We start from the raw sequence: 18806 nt of genomic DNA on the forward strand, positions 1-18806 counted from the left end.
GTGTGGAGAGAACCAGTGAGAGAGTGTGAAAATGACACAAAGATGAAATGTGCCCTGGCACTATTGGAATCCCTGGTGTTAGTGGTTCCTAAAGTTCTGCTGAGTCCCATCAAGACTGGTTGTTCAACATGTGTAATGCAATAGCTAAATAAATTACTATTCATCCTTATGGAAAAATCACATAGCTGTCAAAAAACATTACTGAAAAATATATATTGGGATGGACAATATATCATTAAGGGAAAAAATCAAAATACCAAGGTATATGCTCAGAATAATCTGAATTGTATAAATATTTGAATATTATATTCAATATCCAAATACAAAATACTCAAAAATATAAATAGTAGTTCTGTAGGGTGAATAGTCAGCCCACAGATATGTCCTTATCTTACAACTCAAAGGCTGTGAATGTTACCTTTTGTGGGAAAAGGGACTTTGCCGGTGTGATGAAATCAAGGATCTTGGAAATGGGGACATTATCCTGGATTATCTGAGGTGGCCCAATATAATCACAATAGTCCTAATCAGAAGAAGAAAGGAAAGTAAGAAGAGTCAAAGGATGTATGATGAAGTCAAGCAAAACTGGGGTGATGTGATCTGAAGATGGAGGAAGGCAGTCACAAGCCAAGGAAAGTGGTGGCCACCAGAAGATGAAAAAGACAAGAGAAACCCAGTTTCTGCCCTCAGAGCCTGCAGGGAAAACCAGCCCTGCCAACACGTGACTTTAGCTCAATGAGATCGATTACAGACTTCTGACTTCCAAACTGTATAATAATACATTTATGTTCCTTAAAGTCACTGAATTTTTGGTAATTTATTATAGCAGCAATAGAAAAGTAATATAATAATTGTAGTTTCCTATAATTAACATGTTACATTAATACGAAACACAATTTAAGAGAGGTATAAGATTCAAAAGTAGTAATACCAAATCTTTTTAACCTTTCTTAAATGAATTTTAGATTTAAGGTACATAAGAATCACAATCAGCTGGGATGCTTGATAAATTGTACATTCTAGGGCTCACCTACAAGGTTTTTATTTAGTTGGAGTAGGGCCAGGAATCTGCATGTTAAGCAAGTGATATTCCATATGATGCTGAGGCACCTGGTCCATGGGCCCCATTGGAGAGACGCTATTCGGCCCCACTGGAGCTGGGTCAGAACAGGAGCTACTCTGCTGCTAGGGTGCTACCCAAACTTAACGAAGTGAGAATGGAGAGAAGAGAGGTCCAGCTTTCATTTTGGTCCTGTCCTGTGACTCCATTAAGGAAGGGCCTGAAAATATGCAGAAAAGTAACACTAAAGGGTTGTTAGGCTTGAGCAAATATTGAGTATGTAACCTAGGAAAGTGTTAAGCCCCTTAAATCTGTGGCTTAATACTAGGAAGTCCTTAGAGATGACTTAATGAAATGTCTGGGGGCATGAAAGCAGGGCTACCGGACCCTAATCATAGCTGTCAAAGCTCAGTGCAAGCAACATAAATCTGTTTGGCCTTATTTGATTGTTTACGCTCCATTCATTTATTTGTGCAGTTAGTGAGCTGAGCTTCCTTTATAATGAAGCTTCAAAAGGCTTTTTCTATCAGAATAGACATAATTTAAATAGGATAGTAAGCTGGATAGTAAGCTGTTATAAAGGCACAACACACCTATATAGGCATCAAGAAAAACTGGTGCTTCCTTATGTCAATGTTTATTTAAGAAATATCTATTGAATACCTCCTAGTCTCTGGTATACATCTCTATTAAGCTACTTTGAGTCTTACTTCAAATGTCACTTCCCATCAAGCTTCTCTGAAAGCTCCTAGGCAGAATGAATTTTTTAAAATTTATACATTTATTTATAGTTATGCTTTGCTTTGTGCCCCCCAAAATGCAGATTGATGTTACATAGTACACAATCAAAGAATTCTATGGTTGGAAGGAGTTTTATCACAAAACTAATCTCAGTGTAATAAAAGTCACTATTTACATATAAATACCTGCTTCCCAGGCAGAGCACAAACTTCATGACGAAAGACTGTATCTTACTCATCATGGAATCCCAACACATTGAGTGTTCAGTAAATGAATACAGACACACATATATGGGCAACACCAAGTGAATGTCCTTCAAGGTAGTACCTTGGGAAACAGTGCATTTTTCTAGTAATACTGACACTGCACAGTATCCCTCCCAAATTTGAAATGATCTTCAAAACTAACTTCAAAACCTACAAGAGAGCAAGAAATATTATTTTAATTTTCCTCTTGATTTTTCCCCAACATCTTTTCTCCAAAAGTGATTAGAAATTATTTTAGGCCATTTCCAAAAATCAAATTCTTCTTCAAAGCATTAGGAATCTTCACAATTGAAAGTGTAAATCTTGTAAATGGCCTCTAAACTTTTTAATCCTGCCCTGCCTCTCTGGCTCTCCTCATCCATGTCCAGTGAGCTACTTTGATTTGAAGACTTGAATTCAAATCCCAGTTCTGCCACCTGTTACCTGTTTATTCATGGACAAGTTAGTTGAGCTAAGTTTCAGCGTGATGTTTAATTTTATGTGTTAATTTGACTGGCCCATGCAGTATCTAGACATTTAGCTAAACATTATTTTGGGTGTGTCTATGAGGGTGTTTCTGGATGAGGTTAACATTTGAATTGGTAGACTACATAAAGCAGATTGTCCCCCTAATGTGGAGTAAGGCAGAATTCACTCTTGTTTTCTAGCAGACATGGGCCTCCTTCACCTGCACTTGTGCTAGAACTATACCACTGGCTCTCCTGGGTCCCCAGCTTGCAGATAGCAAACCACGGGACTTCTTGGTCTCCATAATCATGTAAGCCAGCTTCTTACAATAAATCTCTTTCATACCCTATTGGTTCTGTTTCTCTGGGGAACTCTAATACACTCAGGTTCCTTATCTGTGAAATAGGGAAAATAAAAGCCATATATGTTAGCATTATGCTAAATATTTTATATGTACAGTCTCAGTTAATCCTGTAACCCCTAGATGATGTAGGCATTATTAATATGATCATCCTCTGCTTACTCAAAATTCTTGCTGCCTGGTGGCATTGACTTCCCTGGGGGTAACACCTCCTTACTGCCAAAAGACCAGTTCTCTTTGCATCTTGTAGTCAAATTCCAAGAGGAGGGCTTCTGATGGACCCATATTAGTGACTGGTACCTCTTGGGCAAAATTCTCAGACAAGGCTACCCTATGACCCAACCTATAGATAGGCTTGTTTGATCAGATTCCCACACTGGGCCATTCAACTTAGTTTAGAGGAAATGGGCAGTGGTGGGGCAGCACTGGTCTCAAGTAAACACACTGGCAATTTACATTCAAAAAACCACCTTTGTCAGGGTGGTGGAGGCCTAGACACCCTGAGATTAGGAGCAGGGCTGTGGAAGTGGCAGGCTTGCTGAGCCTGGACCTGTATTTAGCTTCTTCCTAAAGACTGAGACAGGAAAGGTAAAATACAGCAGAATGTGCTCTTCAGGAAAGTGAGCTCCTCTCACTTATTTACTGCATTCAAAGTCCCTAGAACTGTGCCTGTTACCTGTTAATCTTTAAAATAATATATGTTAAATGGACGACCAAATCCAACAACTAGAGGCCATTTAAAGAGAGGCAGCCCTAAAGAGTAATGAGCCTTTCTATGGCTGTATTATCAAGAGAGACCCACACCTCGAGGAACATGTCCAGCCAATGTTTTTGTCCTTGACATGTTCTTCTCAGTTCTCTTTAGGCGTGAAAGAAGAAAACCCTGGAGGTGAGTGCTGATGAGGACACCCCTAGGGAGGCAGGAGCTCCCTCTAGGGGTGAAAAAAGATCCTCAAAAATGCAGCACTGCTTCTGCAGGGAGATTTAAGAAAAAAATGTTTAATGTTATAAAATAGAGCAACATAACCAGGACAGCTTCTCAGAGTGACAGACTTAACAATGCTTCTTTGATTACACAGTCATCCAGCAAATATTAAGATCTATTATATACCAGGAATATAAGGTACATGGTATTAGGATACTTAAGTTGAGGATGTGGGGATGTGGAGAGAAAAACTGTTGTGCACTGCTGGTGGGAATATACAGTGGTGCAGCCACTATGGAAAACAGTCATTATGGAAGCTCCTCAAAAAATTAAAAACAGAACGTCTATATGATCCAGCAATCCCTCTTCTGGGTATTTAGCCAAAGTAAGTGAAATCAGTGCCTCAGAGAGATACTTGCACTCCCATGTTCACTGCAGCATTACGTACAGTAGCCAAGAGATGGAAACAATCTGATTGTTCCTTGACAGGTGAATGGATAAAGGAAATGTGATACACATACAAGAATATCATTCAGCTTTAAAAAAACAAAGGAAATCTTATCATCTATGACAACATGGATGAACCTGCAGGACATCATGCTGAGTGAAATAAGCCAGACACAGAAAGACAAATACTGTACAATATCATTTGTACATGGAATCTAAAATGTTCAACCTCATAGAAGTAGAGAGTAGAATGATGGTTGCCAGAGGTTGAGAAGGGAGAAGGGAAAATAGGGAGATTGTCAAAAGGTATAAAGTTCCAATCATGCAGGATAAGGAAATTCTGGAGATTTAATGTGCAGCATGGTAACTATAGTTAATAATATTGTATTGCATACTAGAAGTTTGCAAAAAGCATATTTTAATTGTCATAGAAAGTGTAACTATGTGAGGTGATGGATATATTAGTTCAATGGAGGAAATTATTTCATAGTGTATGTGATATGAAAACATCATATTGTAGAAAGGGTGATATCAGCTTCAAGGCAGCATAAGACATTCCTCCTTTTTGCCCGACTTTTCAACAAAGAATTAGACATTCATATGTGAACAAAAGCACCTTTGTGAGAGCTGTGGGACACAGCAACATACAGCAAGGGCTCAGGAGGAATCTTGCCCACCTGTGCATCCCATAACAGACAGACAGACCATGGAAACCCATGGGGCAGAAAACTGGACTCAGTGCCTCTTGCTGTGGTTGGAAAATAACTTGAAGAGTGCTGACCTGGGCAGATACCCAGGAGAGAAATTTCAGAAGTTAAGCTTACATGAAGAAATCTAGCACCTCGTTAGAGGGAAAAAAAAAAAGACTTTGGATATGGATATAGGAATATAGCAGAGACAAGAACTTTACCAGCATGCACATGTATACACACACACACCCCAAAGCTGCACTGTATGGGGCTGGACTCTCAGGTGACAGCTATCTCTCCTACAGCTGAGGAGAGTGGTAAGTGCCCTGGGTTACCCCAGTGGTGTAGGATGCAGTCGAAGAAACCCATTTCTCTCAAGCAGCGCCCAGAAGGCTGAAGTGGGACCTCCATAACTGGGAGGAAGGGGTACAATGGGGAAAGAGACAGGTAAAAATGTTAAAGGGCATTAAAGGGACTCATTTCCTGCTGACTGGCTCATCAGGATGCCCATTCACTGGCCTTGGGGAGGGCCATGCCCAGAGATCTCCCAGCAGGTCCACAGGCATACCCAAAACCCCAAGAGCTAACCCACGCATTCCCCTTCTCCTCCATTCTGTAAATGGTTTCTTGTGCTCACTGCCATATGCAACAATAGATGGTGAGTGTCCTCAGAAAACAGGCCAAGCAAGGGAGAAATTAAAATTTCAGTGATAGAACCACTTCTATAAAACAGAAGAGAGGTTTCCAGTAGCCAACCTGTTGAGTTGCAAGAACAGGGAAAGACATGAAAGCTTAAGAATTCTGCCACAAGAGGGAGCAAGAAAAGTGGTACAGGTGCATCCACACAAACGCAGGGAAAACCCCAGGTAACAACGGCACCAATAAACATGATACCCTATCTGAAGGCAACTAGCAAAGATGTAAAGAGGTATCTGCTACTTCAAATGTGAAAGTGGCAATATGAAAGTACAAGGAACATGAAGAATCAGGGAAACATGTCATCACCAAAAGAATAATTCTTCAATAACCACAGTCGAAGACATGAAATTGTGCATTCCAGTTCATAAACAATTCAAAATGGCTGCTCTGAAGAAATTCAACAAACTACAATAAAACTCAGACAATCCAACAAAATCATGATAAAAATACAGGTTCAAAATCAGATTTTTACTAAAGAGACAGAAATCATAAAAAAAAAACCACACAAATTCTGGAGCTTAAAAACTCAGTGAATGAAATGAATAGAAAGCATCTACAGTAGATCAGAGTAATGGAAGACAGAATAAGTGAGTTAGAGGATAACTTGGTGGTTGGGGGGAGAAAACCTAATTAAAGGAAAACAAAAAAGAATGAAAATGGAGCAAAGAAAACCTTCATGATATATGGGCACCATTAAAGAATAAATATTAAAATGATCAGGGTCCAAAAGGTGAAGAGAGGGGGGCAAACAGCTGATTTAAAGAAATATGAGCTGAGAACTTCGCAAACTTGGGGAGAGAATCAAACATCAGGAGAGAATGGAATGACATATCCAAAGTATTGAAAGAAAAAAATTTCCAGCCAAGAACACTCTGGCAGTTATTTTTCAGATATGAAGGAAAAATAAGGGCTTTCCTCAATTAAAAAAAAAAATCTCAAAGTGTTTATCACCACTAGACCTGCCTCATAAGAAATGCCAGAAGTTCTTCAAGCTGAAACGACACTAGACAATAACATAAAAACATAAGTCAGTATATATAATATACTGGTAGAGGTAAATATACAAACTTAGAAAACTCTAATTCTATAATAAGATCATGTGTTACCCATTTAACTATAAGATAAAGATCAAAGGAAAAGAATATTAAAAATTTACGGCTGCTATAACTGTAACTAATACACAAATAAAGAGGAAAAAAAATAACATCAAAAAAATAAAAGGGGAGAGAAAAAGGGTGAAGTTCCTACAAAGTTAACTTGCTATCAGCTTAAAGTGGACCATTTTATCTATGAGATAAACCTCACAGCAACCACAAAGCATAATCCTAGAGTAGATGCTCAAAAGATGAAGGGGAAACAGAGCATGCCACCATGGAAAACATCAACTTACAAAGATAGGCAGAGAGGTGAGGGGATACAAGGCAATGAGACAGTAATTAACAAGATTGTTAATGGTGTCAATTAAGTCCTATAAGAGTAAGTAGCATATGGGAGGGTCGCCATAAGCGTTTGTTTAATGAGAGAATAGGTTATTCCCCTCTTACACAGCTGATCAGACCAAGGGTGAACAATTTCAGACCCTGAGCCAGTCAGACTCCCTCTTGCAAAAATTTGCATTTGGGTTCTAGATACTATGAATCTTTGAGCAGTCAGCTCTGCTTTCATAATGTGATATAAACTCTGAGGTGAAGAGCATCATTGACAAACTAGGAGATGGTGTGGGCAAGCAGGGTAGAGGCCACTGGACATCTGGGAGGAGGAAAAACAAATACAGAGAGAATAAATACATAGAAGAAACAGAGTCAAGACATCTGGCAACTCTCAAGAGAAAGACATGGAGCAGGAAAGAACAGCTACCTTGCATCTGTATTTCCCATTCCCGATTCCTTATCTTCATGAAGCTCAGTTTCATTCCCTTCCCTAGGATTTGGGGCCCGAGTCCCCTGTCCTCCCACTGATTCAGCCCTCTGTTTACTTCAGTCTGAATTGGTTTCAGTGTGCACAAATAACGCCCCACACAATAGGCATTTGCTAAGGTGTGCAAAAAATCAAAGTGTTTGAAACCTATTCAAAAGCTTGAAACATTAAGTAACTTTTGACTGAAATGTTATAATGCCTCAGTGCTTATACCTAATTTACTTAATGAGGTAAATGTTTACCTAGACTCTAAGAGTCATCTCTGCCTTTCTAAAGAGTTCAGAGGCTTCTGTAGATTTTCATAGAGCTTTTCCTACCCAATACCCAAGTTACCTGTGTACTAAAGGTGACTGCCAAAAAAAAAAAAAAAGGGTCTGACAAAAGTGAGATGCAATATTTGGAAATTGCCATTAATTTAAGTAATTTAAAAGTTTTTATTCAGGGAGCTGAATAACTGTTTTCAGAACATATAATATGATTTTCTTATGAAGCAGGTACTCTCAAGGTTATTTTGTTATAATCCATTTAGATTTACGAGAATACAGTTCTCTCGTCAGCTGTGGGACCCCAAGCTGATTAACTATGTGGCTACGACTTGGAAACTTTGGAAATGCTGAGCTAGCCCCCAAAACGTGCTCCATCTGTGCCTTCCCCATTTTGTCTTATGGCCACTGTATCCTTCCTGTTGCTCAGGCCAAAAGCCTTAGAGTCACTTAAACCTACTCTTAATCTTCCACTCTGCTATGGGTGGAATCACATCCCCCCCAGAAGCTTTGTTAAAGTCCTAACCTGCAGCACCTCAGAATGTGACGTTATTCAGGAATAAAGTTGTTATACAGGTAATGAGTTGAGATAAGCTCATACTGGAGCAGGATGGGCCCTTAATCCCACGTGACCAGCACCCTTGTCAGAAGAGGAAGAGACACAAGCAGCAGAGGGGAGAGCACCTCCTGCTGACACAGGGCTTCCTGGCAAGCCAAGGAACGCCTAGGGCTGCTGGCAGCCACTGGAGGCCAGGCAAAGGCGAGGAAGGGTCCCCCCACAGGCTGCAGAGGGAGTGTGGCCCTGCCGACTCCTTGATGTCAGACCTCTAGCTCCAGAGGTGTGAGACAATACATTTCTGTTATTTTAAACCATGTGGTCTTCAGCACATTATATGACAACTCTAGCAAACAAATGCAACCCTATGTCCAATTGGTGAACAAATCTTGGCTCTACCTTCAGCATCCATCCGGGATAAGACTACTTCTCACCGTAGGCAAACTGGTCCCCTCCAGCCAAACACCTGAATCAAATGTCTTCACTCTCTGCTCTTCCTGCACCAGCTCTCCATTTCCTCTGATTGAAATGCAGAGTCTTCCCAGTATTCTGTGTGGTCTCTCCTCCCTTCCTAGGCCAGCACTGTCCTCTGACCTCTCCTTTACCTAGTCACTCAGACCCTCCCCTCCCCTCTCCTGACCCTCCTTCCCAGTGTAGCCACACTCACCTCCCTGCGGTTCCGTGAACAGGCCATGCTGCCTCCCCGTGCCTTGCACCAGCTGGCCCGTCTGCCTAGAACACTCCTGCTCTAACTCTTCAGAAGTCTTGAATCTCACTCCTTCAAATCTTTGCTTAGATGTCATCTCTTTGGAGCCGCCCACTTTGACCATCTCATTTAAAATTACAGCCTTTCCACTATGCTCAATCATCCCTGTCCTTGTTTATTTATGTTTTTGTAGCATTTACCAACTTCTAGTATATTTAACTTATTTGTTAAATATGTTTATTGGAGTTTGGAGCCAAGATGGCGGTGTGAGTAGAGCAGCGGAAATCTCCTCCCAAAACCACATGTATCTATGAAAATAAAACAAAGACAACTCTTCCTAGAATAAAGACCAGAAGACACAGGACACCATCCAGACCACATCCACACCTGCGAGAACCCAGCGCCTCGTAAAGGGGGTAAGACACAAGCCCCGGCCCCGCGGGACCCGAGCGCCCCTCCCCCCAGCTCCCGGCGGGAGAAGAGCAGGCAGAGCGGGAGGGAGACGGAGCCCAGGACTGCCGAACACCCGGCCCCAGCCATCCGGGCCGGAGCATAGACACAGTGCGTGCCCAGGGGGCCCTGGATACTAGGGAAACAGGGCAGCAAGAACGGTGAGAAGATGCCTGAGGCTGGCGCCGGAGAATAAAGAAAAACGAGCAGCAATTTTTTATTTTTTTATTTTTTTATTTTTTTAATTTTACAAATTTTTTTTTTTTGTGTGGTCGTTGTTTTGTTTTGGTGGGTGCTTTTTGGAAGTCTTAAAGGGGCAGGGCGGGACACTTAATCCAGAGGTAGAGAATCCGGGGATCTCTGGGCACCCTAATCCCCTGGGCTGCAGGGAGCAGGGAGGCCCCTTACGGAGATAAATAGCCTCCAGGCCGCTCCCCCTCCAACGGGACTCCACCACGTTGGAGCAGCTGCCCGAGCCAGGCCACGCCCACAGCAACAGCGGAGATTAACTCCATAGCAGCCGGGCAGGAAGCAGAAACCCTGTCTGCGCGCAGCTGCGCAGCACAAGCCACTAGAGGCCGCTGTTCTCCCAGGAGAGGAAGGCCACGAACCAACAAGAAGGGAAGTCCTTCCAGCCGTCACTCGTCCCAGTTCTGCAGACTATTCCTATCACCATGAAAAGGCAAAACTACAGGCAGACAGAGATCACAGAGACAACACCAGAGAAGGAGACAGACCTAACCACTCTTCCTGACAAAGAATTCAAAATAAAAATCATAAACATGCTGAAAGAGATGCAGAGAAATACGCAAGAGAAATGGGATGAAGTCTGGAGGGAGGTCACAGATGCCAGGAAGGAGATTACAGAAATGAAACAAACTCTGGAAGGGTTTATAAGCAGAATGGATAGGATGCAAGAGGCCATTGATGGAATTGAAACCAGAGAACAGGAACGCATAGAAGCTGACATAGAGAGAGATAAAAGGATCTACAGGAATGAAACAATATTAAGAGAACTGTGTGACCAATCCAAAAGGAACAATATCCGTATTATAGGGGTACCAGAGGAAGAAGAGAGAGGTAAAGGGATGGAAAGTATCTTGGAAGAAATAATTGCTGAAAACTTCCCCAAACTGGGGGAGGAAATAATGGAACAGACCACGGAAATACACAGAACTCCCAACAGAAAGGATCCAAGGAGGAAAACACCAAGACACATAATAATTAAAATGGCAAAGATCAAGGACAAGGAAAGAGTTTTAAAGGCAGCTAGAGAGAAAAAGGTCACCTATAAAGGAAAACCCATCAGGCTAACATCAGACTTCTCGACAGAAACCCTACAGGCCAGAAGAGAATAGCATGATATATTTAATACAATGAAACAGAAGGGCCTTGAACCAAGGATACTGTATCCAGCACGACTATCATTCAAATATGATGGTGGGATTAAACAATTCCCAGACAAACAAAAGCTGAGGGAATTTGCTTTCCACAAACCACCTCTACAGATCATCTTACAGGGACTGCTCTACATGGGAGCACTCCTAGAAAGAGCACAGCACAAAACACACAACATATGAAGAATTGAGGAGGAGGAATAAGAAGGGAGAGAGGAAAAGAATCTCCAGACAGTGTATATAACAGCTCAATAAGCGAGCTAAGTTAGGCAGTAAGATACTAAAGAGGCTAACCTTGAACCTTTGGTAACCACGAATTTAAAGCCTGCAATGGCAATAAGTACATATCTTTCAATAGTCACCCTAAATGTTAATGGACTGAATGCACCAATCAAAAGACACAGAGTAATAGAATGGATAAAAAAGCAAGACCCATCTATATGCTGCTTACAAGAAACTCACCTCAAACCCAAAGACATGTACAGACTAAAAGTCAAGGGATGGAAAAACATATTTCAGGCAAACAACAGTGAGAAGAAAGCAGGGGTTGCAGTACTAATATCAGACAAAATAGACTTCAAAACAAAGAAAGTAACAAGAGATAAAGAAGGACACTACATAATGATAAAGGGCTCAGTCCAACAAGAGGATATAACCATTCTAAATATATATGCACCCAACACAGGAGCCCCAGCATATGTGAAACAAATACTAACAGAACTAAAGGGGGAAATAGACTGCAATGTATTCATTCTAGGAGACTTCAACACACCACTCACCCCAAAGGATAGATCCACTGGGCAGAAAATAAGTAAGGACACAGAAGCACTGAACAACACAGTAGAGCAGATGGACATAATAGACATATATAGAACTCTACATCCAAAAGCAACAGGATACACATTCTTCTCAAGTGCACATGGAACATTCTCCAGAATAGACCACATACTAGGCCACAAAAAGAGCCTCAGAAAATTCCAAAAGATTGAAATCCTACCAACCAACTTTTCAGACCACAAAGGCATAAAACTAGAAATAAACTGTACAAAGAAAGCAAAAATGCTCACAAACACATGGAGGCTGAACAACACGCTCCTAAATAATCAATGGATCAATGACCAAATCAAAATGGAGATCCAGCAATATATGGAAACAAACGACAACAACAACATTAAGCCAAAACTTCTGTGGGACGCAGCAAAAGCAGTCTTAAGAGGAAAGTATATAGCAATCCAAGCATATTTAAAAAAGGAAGAACAAGCCCAAATGAATGGTCTAATGTCACAATTATCAAAATTGGAAAAAGAAGAACAAATGAGGCTTAAGGTCAGCAGAAGGAGGGACATAATAAACATCACAGAAGGAATAAATAAAATTGAGAAGAATAAAACAATAGCAAAAATCAATGAAACCAAGAGCTGGTTCTTCGAGAAAATAAACAAAATAGATAAGCCTCTAGCCAGACTTATTAAGAGGAAAAGAGAGTCAAAACAAATCAACAGTATCAGAAACGAGAAAGGAAAAATCTCGACGGACCCCACAGAAATACAAAGAATTATTAGAGACTACTATAAAAAACTATATGCTAACAAGGAAACCTAGGAGAAATGGACAACTTCCTAGAAAAATACAACCTTCCAAGACTGACCCAGAAAGAAACAAAAAATCTAAACAGACCAATTACCAGCAACGAAATTGAAGTGGTAATCAAAAAACTACCAAAAACAAAACCCCCGGGCCAGATGGATTTACCTCGGAATTTTATCAGACATACAGGGAAGACATAATACCCATTCTCCTTAAAGTTTTCCAAAAAATAGAGGAGGATGGGATACTCCCAAACTCATTCTATGAAGCTAACATCACCCTAATACCAAAACCAGGCAAAGACTCCACCAAAAAAGAAAACTACAGACCAATATCCCTGATGAACATAGATGCAAAAATACTCAACAAAATATTAGCAAACCGAATTCAAAAATACATCAAAAGGATCATACACCGTGACCAAGTGGGATTCATCCCAGGGATGCAAGGATGGTACAACATTCGAAAGTCCATCAACATCATCCACCACATCAACAAAAAGAAAGACAAAAACCACATGATCATCTCCATAGATGCTGAAAAAGCATTTGACAAAGTTCAACATCCATTCATGATAAAAACTCTCAGCAAATTGGGAATAGAGGGCAAGTACCTCAACATAATAAAGGCCATCTATGATAAACCCACAGACAACATTATATTGAACAGCGAGAAGCTGAAAGCATTTCCTCTGAGATCGGGAACTAGACAGGGATGCCCACTCTCTCCACTGTTATTTAACATAGTACTGGAGGTCCTAGCCACAGCAATCAGACAAAACAAAACAATACAAGGAATCCAGATTGGTAAAGAAGAAGTTAAACAGTCACTATTTGCAGATGACATGATACTGTACATAAAAAACCCTAAAGACTCCATCCCAAAACTACTAGAACTGATATCGGAATACAGCAAAGTTGCAGGATACAAAATCAACACACAGAAATCTGTGGCTTTCCTATACACTAGCAATGAACCAACAGAAAGAGAAATCAGAAAAACAACTCCATTCACAATTGCATCAAAGAAAATAAAATACCTAGGAATAAACCTAACCAAAGAAGTGAAAGACTTATACTCTGAAAACTACAAGTCACTCTTAAGAGAAATTAAAGGGGACACTAACAGATGGAAACGCATCCCATGCTTGTGGCTAGGAAGAATTAATATCGTCAAAATGGCCATCCTGCCCAAAGCAATATACAGATTTGATGCAATTCCTATGAAACTACCAGCAACATTCTTCAATGAATTGGAACAAATAATTCAAAAATTCATATGGAAACACCAAAAACCCCGAATAGCCAAAGCAATCCTGAGAAAGAAGAATAAAGTAGTGGGGATCTCACTCTCCAACTTCAAGCTCTATTATAAAGCCATAGTAATCAAGACAATTTGGTACTGGCACAAGAACAGAGCCACAGACCAATGGAACAGACTAGACAATCCAGACATTAACCCAGACATATATGGTCAATTAATATTTGATAAAGGAGCCATGGACATACAATGGCGAAATGACAGTCTCTTCAACAGATGGTGCTGGCAAAACTGGACAGCTACATGTAGGAGAATGAAACTGGACCATTGTCTAACCCCATATACAAAAGTAAACTCAAAATGGATCAAAAACCTGAATGTAAGTCATGAAACCATTAAACTCTTGGAAGAAAACATAGGCAAAAACCTCTTAGACATAAACATGAGTGACCTCTTCTTGAACATATCTCCCCGGGCAAGGAAAACAACAGCAAAAATGAACAAGTGGGACTATACTAAGCTGAAGAGCTTCTGCACAGCAAAAGACACCATCAATAGAACAAAAAGGAACCCTACAGTATGGGAGAATATATTTGAAAATGACACATCCGATAAAGGCTTGACGTCCAGAATATATAAAGAGCTCACATGCCTCAACAAACAAAAAACAAATAACCCAATGAAAAAATGGGCAGAGGAACTGAACAGACAGTTCTCCAAAAAGGAAATACAGATGGCCAAGAGACACATGAAAAGATGCTCCACATCACTAATTATCAGAGAAATGCAAATTAAAACTACAATGAGGTATCACCTCACACCGGTAAGGATGGCTGCCATCCAAAAGACAAACAACAACAAATGTTGGCGAGGCTGTGGAGAAAGGGGAACCCTCCTACACTGCTGGTGGGAATGTAAATTAGTTCAACCATTGTGAAAAGCAGTATGGAGGTACATCAAAATGCTCAAAACAGACTTACCATTTGACCCAGGAATTGCACTCCTAGAAATTTACCCTAAGAATGCAGCAATCAAGTATGAGAAAGACCAATGCACCCCTATGTTTATCGCAGCACTATTTACAATAGCCAAGAATTGGAAGCAACCTAAATGTCCATTGATAGAAGAATTGATAAAGAAGATGTGGTACATATACACAATGGAATACTACTCAGCCATAAGAAAAGGGCAAATCCTACCATTTGCAGCAACATGGATGGAGCTGGAGGGTATTATGCTCAGTGAAACAAGCCAAGCAGAGAAAGAGAAATACCAAATGATTTCACTCATCTCTGGAATATAAGAACAAAGGAAAAACTGAAGGAACAAAACAGCAGCAGAATCCCAGAACTCAAGAATGGACTAACAGGTACCAAAGGGAAAGGGACTGGGGAGGATGGGTGGGTAGGGAGGGATAAGGGGGGGAGAAGTAGGGGGGTATTAAGATTAGCATGCATGGGGGGGTGGGAGAAAGGGGAAGGCTGTACAACACAGAGAAGGCAAGTAATGATTCTGCAACATTTGCTATGCTGATAGACAGTGACTGTAAAGGGGTTTATAGGGGGGATCTGGTGTAGGGGAGAGCCTAGTAAACATAATATTCATCATGTAAGTGTAGATTAATGACACCAAAAAAAAAAAAGGCAGTTCCTGTGTGGAGACCTCCAATGAGTTCTACACAAGGGTATAAAGGGCATATAAAAGTGTAGGCAAAGGGTCTGTTTGTGTTTATACAGAGGATCAAAGCCTAATTGGGCTACCCCGAAAATGAACTAAGATACAATATGAAAAAGAACTTCCAACATCAGCACTCTCGGGAAGACTCATACCAGAAGATGATCATCAAAAAACCCCAACAAAGATCCATGCACTGCTACAGCTGTAGATGCACTCATCCCACCAGTTCCTGGACTTGCCATGGGAATGAGGAAGGAGATATCTAAGCTGGCCTGTGCATACAGTAAAACAACAAATTTGACTGGATCTATACTTTTGGAACTCAACCAAGAATTAGGAGAAGTGCAAATTGTAGCGCTCCAAAATCTTACAACTACAGACTATTTACTGTTAAAAGAACATATGGGATGTGAACAGTCCCCAGGAATGGGTTGCTTTAATTTGTCTGATTTCTCTCAGACTGTTCAAGTTCAGTTGGACAATATCCACCATATCATAGATAAGTTTTCACAAATGCCTAAGGTGCCTAACTGGTTTTCTTGGTTTCACTGGAGATGGATGGTAATTACAGGTATGCTTTGGTTATGTAACTATACTCCTATTATGTTAATGTGTGTGTGCAATTTAATTAGTAGTTTAAAACCTATACATGCTGAAGTTACTCTACAAGAAGATATGTGAAAGAAATAATCAATCTTCCCATGTTTTCTTCCACGTGCTACTTCTATAGCTTTTTTTCTTTCTTCCTAATTACAACCCTTAAATAGAATTCACGCCTCATATCAAATTTACCGAGTATCATAATTCTTCCAAGTGGTAAAGATACCTCAAGACAAATGCTGGGCATAGAAGCCACAGGGCATAAATATGCAAAGAAGTAAAAAGCTAACTTTTTCAAACAATAAGGCTTCTCTCTCACTTACCAACTTTACATTTCCCTGTATGGCCCCGGAAGATGACTGGTTAGCCAGAGACGGGTAAGATTCCTCAAGGGAGGAACAACCTAAGACAGGCACAGTCGCAGGGGGGCCATCAGGTGAGAAATTGGGGATCAACAGAGGTGAGGCTTAGAACCTCACCCCCCCTGTTCTGAGAGAAATCTTCTGCATACGTGGATGTTTTATTGCCCTTGTCTAGCTTGGATTAACACATAGTCTACAGGCACACACCTGATCATCTACATTTGCTCTCTTACAACACTAAAGTATGTTTTCTACCTTTATCTTGTATCTACCTACCACTTCAGCATTTTATTAAAAATAATAATAATAGAGAAATGTAGTATCCACATATAAATCAAGTATAAAAATCAAATGAGTATTCATATTTGAACTGACTGTTTATAGTTCATAATGCATGAGCAAAACCAAAAGTTTCTGTGATGACTGCCCTTGTACTGCTCACCATGTAACTTATTCACTATGTAAGAATTTGTTCTCCATGTAAGAACTTGTTCGTTATGCTTCAGAAGATTGGAGACTGATGAATATTAGGCTTGGGGTGGATTAATGATTGTGCATTGAGCATTGTCCCCTATACAGAATTTTATTGTTGTTAACAACCATTTGATCAATAAATATGAGAGCTGCCCTCACAACAACAACAACAACAACAAAAGTACACACTTCCAATTGTAAAATAAATAAGTAACTGGGATGTAATGTATAGCATAAGGAATATAGTCAAAATATGGTAACAACTTGGTATGGTGATAGCTGGTACCTAGAATTATCATGTACATAAATGTTGAATCACTGTGTTGTACACCTGAAACTAATGTAATGTAATACTGTGTGTCAACTACCCTTTAATAAAAAATAATTATCTAAAAAAAAATATATATATATATATGTTTATTGTTCAAATTCTTTTGGGCAGGTGGAGATAGAATAAGACCCCCAAGGATAAAAATCTTTTTTGTTCTCTAATGTATCCCAAGCACCAATATAGGAGGTACTCAATAAATATGTTGGCTGACTGTACACCAAAAGGAGACATCACTGTAGGCCCAGGTCAGTTTGGCAGTGGCCTGATCAGTGGTGTGCTGGAGCCTGCTCATGCCAGGCCCTGTCTCTTCCCAGCTTGCTTGGTGACATCACATTGGTAGTGTGGAATCAGCCACGGCAGGAATATTTATACCACAGAAATTGGCAAGCCCTACAAATCAGGGCTTTTGATTGTTTCCTTCATGATAGCTGGCTGCTAATACCAGCACACCACCAGTGCCTAACATTGTGAAAAATGTTATTAACAGTTTTAGCTGTGAGGCCAACTGATAAATTAAAGCTTAGTTCATTTGACTTGTCTTGCCCCTCAGAAGCTAAATATCACTGAAAATAAATCCCATGCCCTTGTCAGGATTGATGTGACAATGTTTATTTTACAATAACTCCCTAAAAGTGCAGCAGGGAAAAATATGTCATGATCCAATCATGCATTATGGTCCACTACTAAATCTATGTTAATGATACAAATAAATATGAAACATTCTCCACGGAAATAACTCCTCAGTTTAACTCTGTTGAAGTTAATAGCACAATCATTAATGAGCTCTTACACTTCAGTTTAATTGAAGAAATGTTTGACAAAGCCCAAGAACTGTGATAAGAAAACACCAAGGTAAATAAGACATGGTCCTTGCCCACAGGTGCACATAGCATGGTGGGAGAAAAGGACCCAGATAATATTATATTACAGGAAGTAAAGAAATTATACACAGAATACTCTAAGAGCCAGGGACATAATTCATTTTTGCCACCCTTTGTGATTTGTTTTTTTCTTGATTATCGACAAAATACAGTAAAACACAAGCCAGTGATGACAATTGGATATAACACAAATGGTCATTGGATCCTGCCTTCGGCCTACCTGTGAAAGGGGTCAGGCTAATGTTCCTATCTTCTGGGTGGTGACGGAAGGATGTAGGGGAAGGAAATGTAGGAGAAGGCCAGGAATTGGAACCACCCCATCTCAGGTAGCAAGGAGGCAGAGGATGGATCCCCTTGACCCTAGTTCCATGTTTCAGAATCAGGCCAAAGGAAGCAGGCAGGTCACCAGGAGACTCCTGGAAGGCATCCAAAATTAGGGTGACCATGTATTTCAGTTTTCTTGGGACCATTCTGGTTAACACTTCTCAACAGAGTGTTGGTCTAGTTGGCATCTGTCCCAGACAAAAGTGTACCTGTTTAGTTGATAAATCATTTTCCTAAGAAATATTAAGACAGAGCAGACATATGGCATCAGGTGGCACCAAATGAAACAGCAGCCTGGGATTCCAAGACAGCTAGCTTGGTCATTTGGTTCACTGAAGAAACATGAGATTATATTTTATACCAATCCAAAAACTCCTCCTGTTGTG

Source organism: Manis pentadactyla, chromosome 3 (assembly GCF_030020395.1).
Source record: "Manis pentadactyla isolate mManPen7 chromosome 3, mManPen7.hap1, whole genome shotgun sequence".
In the NCBI taxonomy this organism is placed as follows: Eukaryota; Metazoa; Chordata; class Mammalia; order Pholidota; family Manidae; genus Manis; species Manis pentadactyla.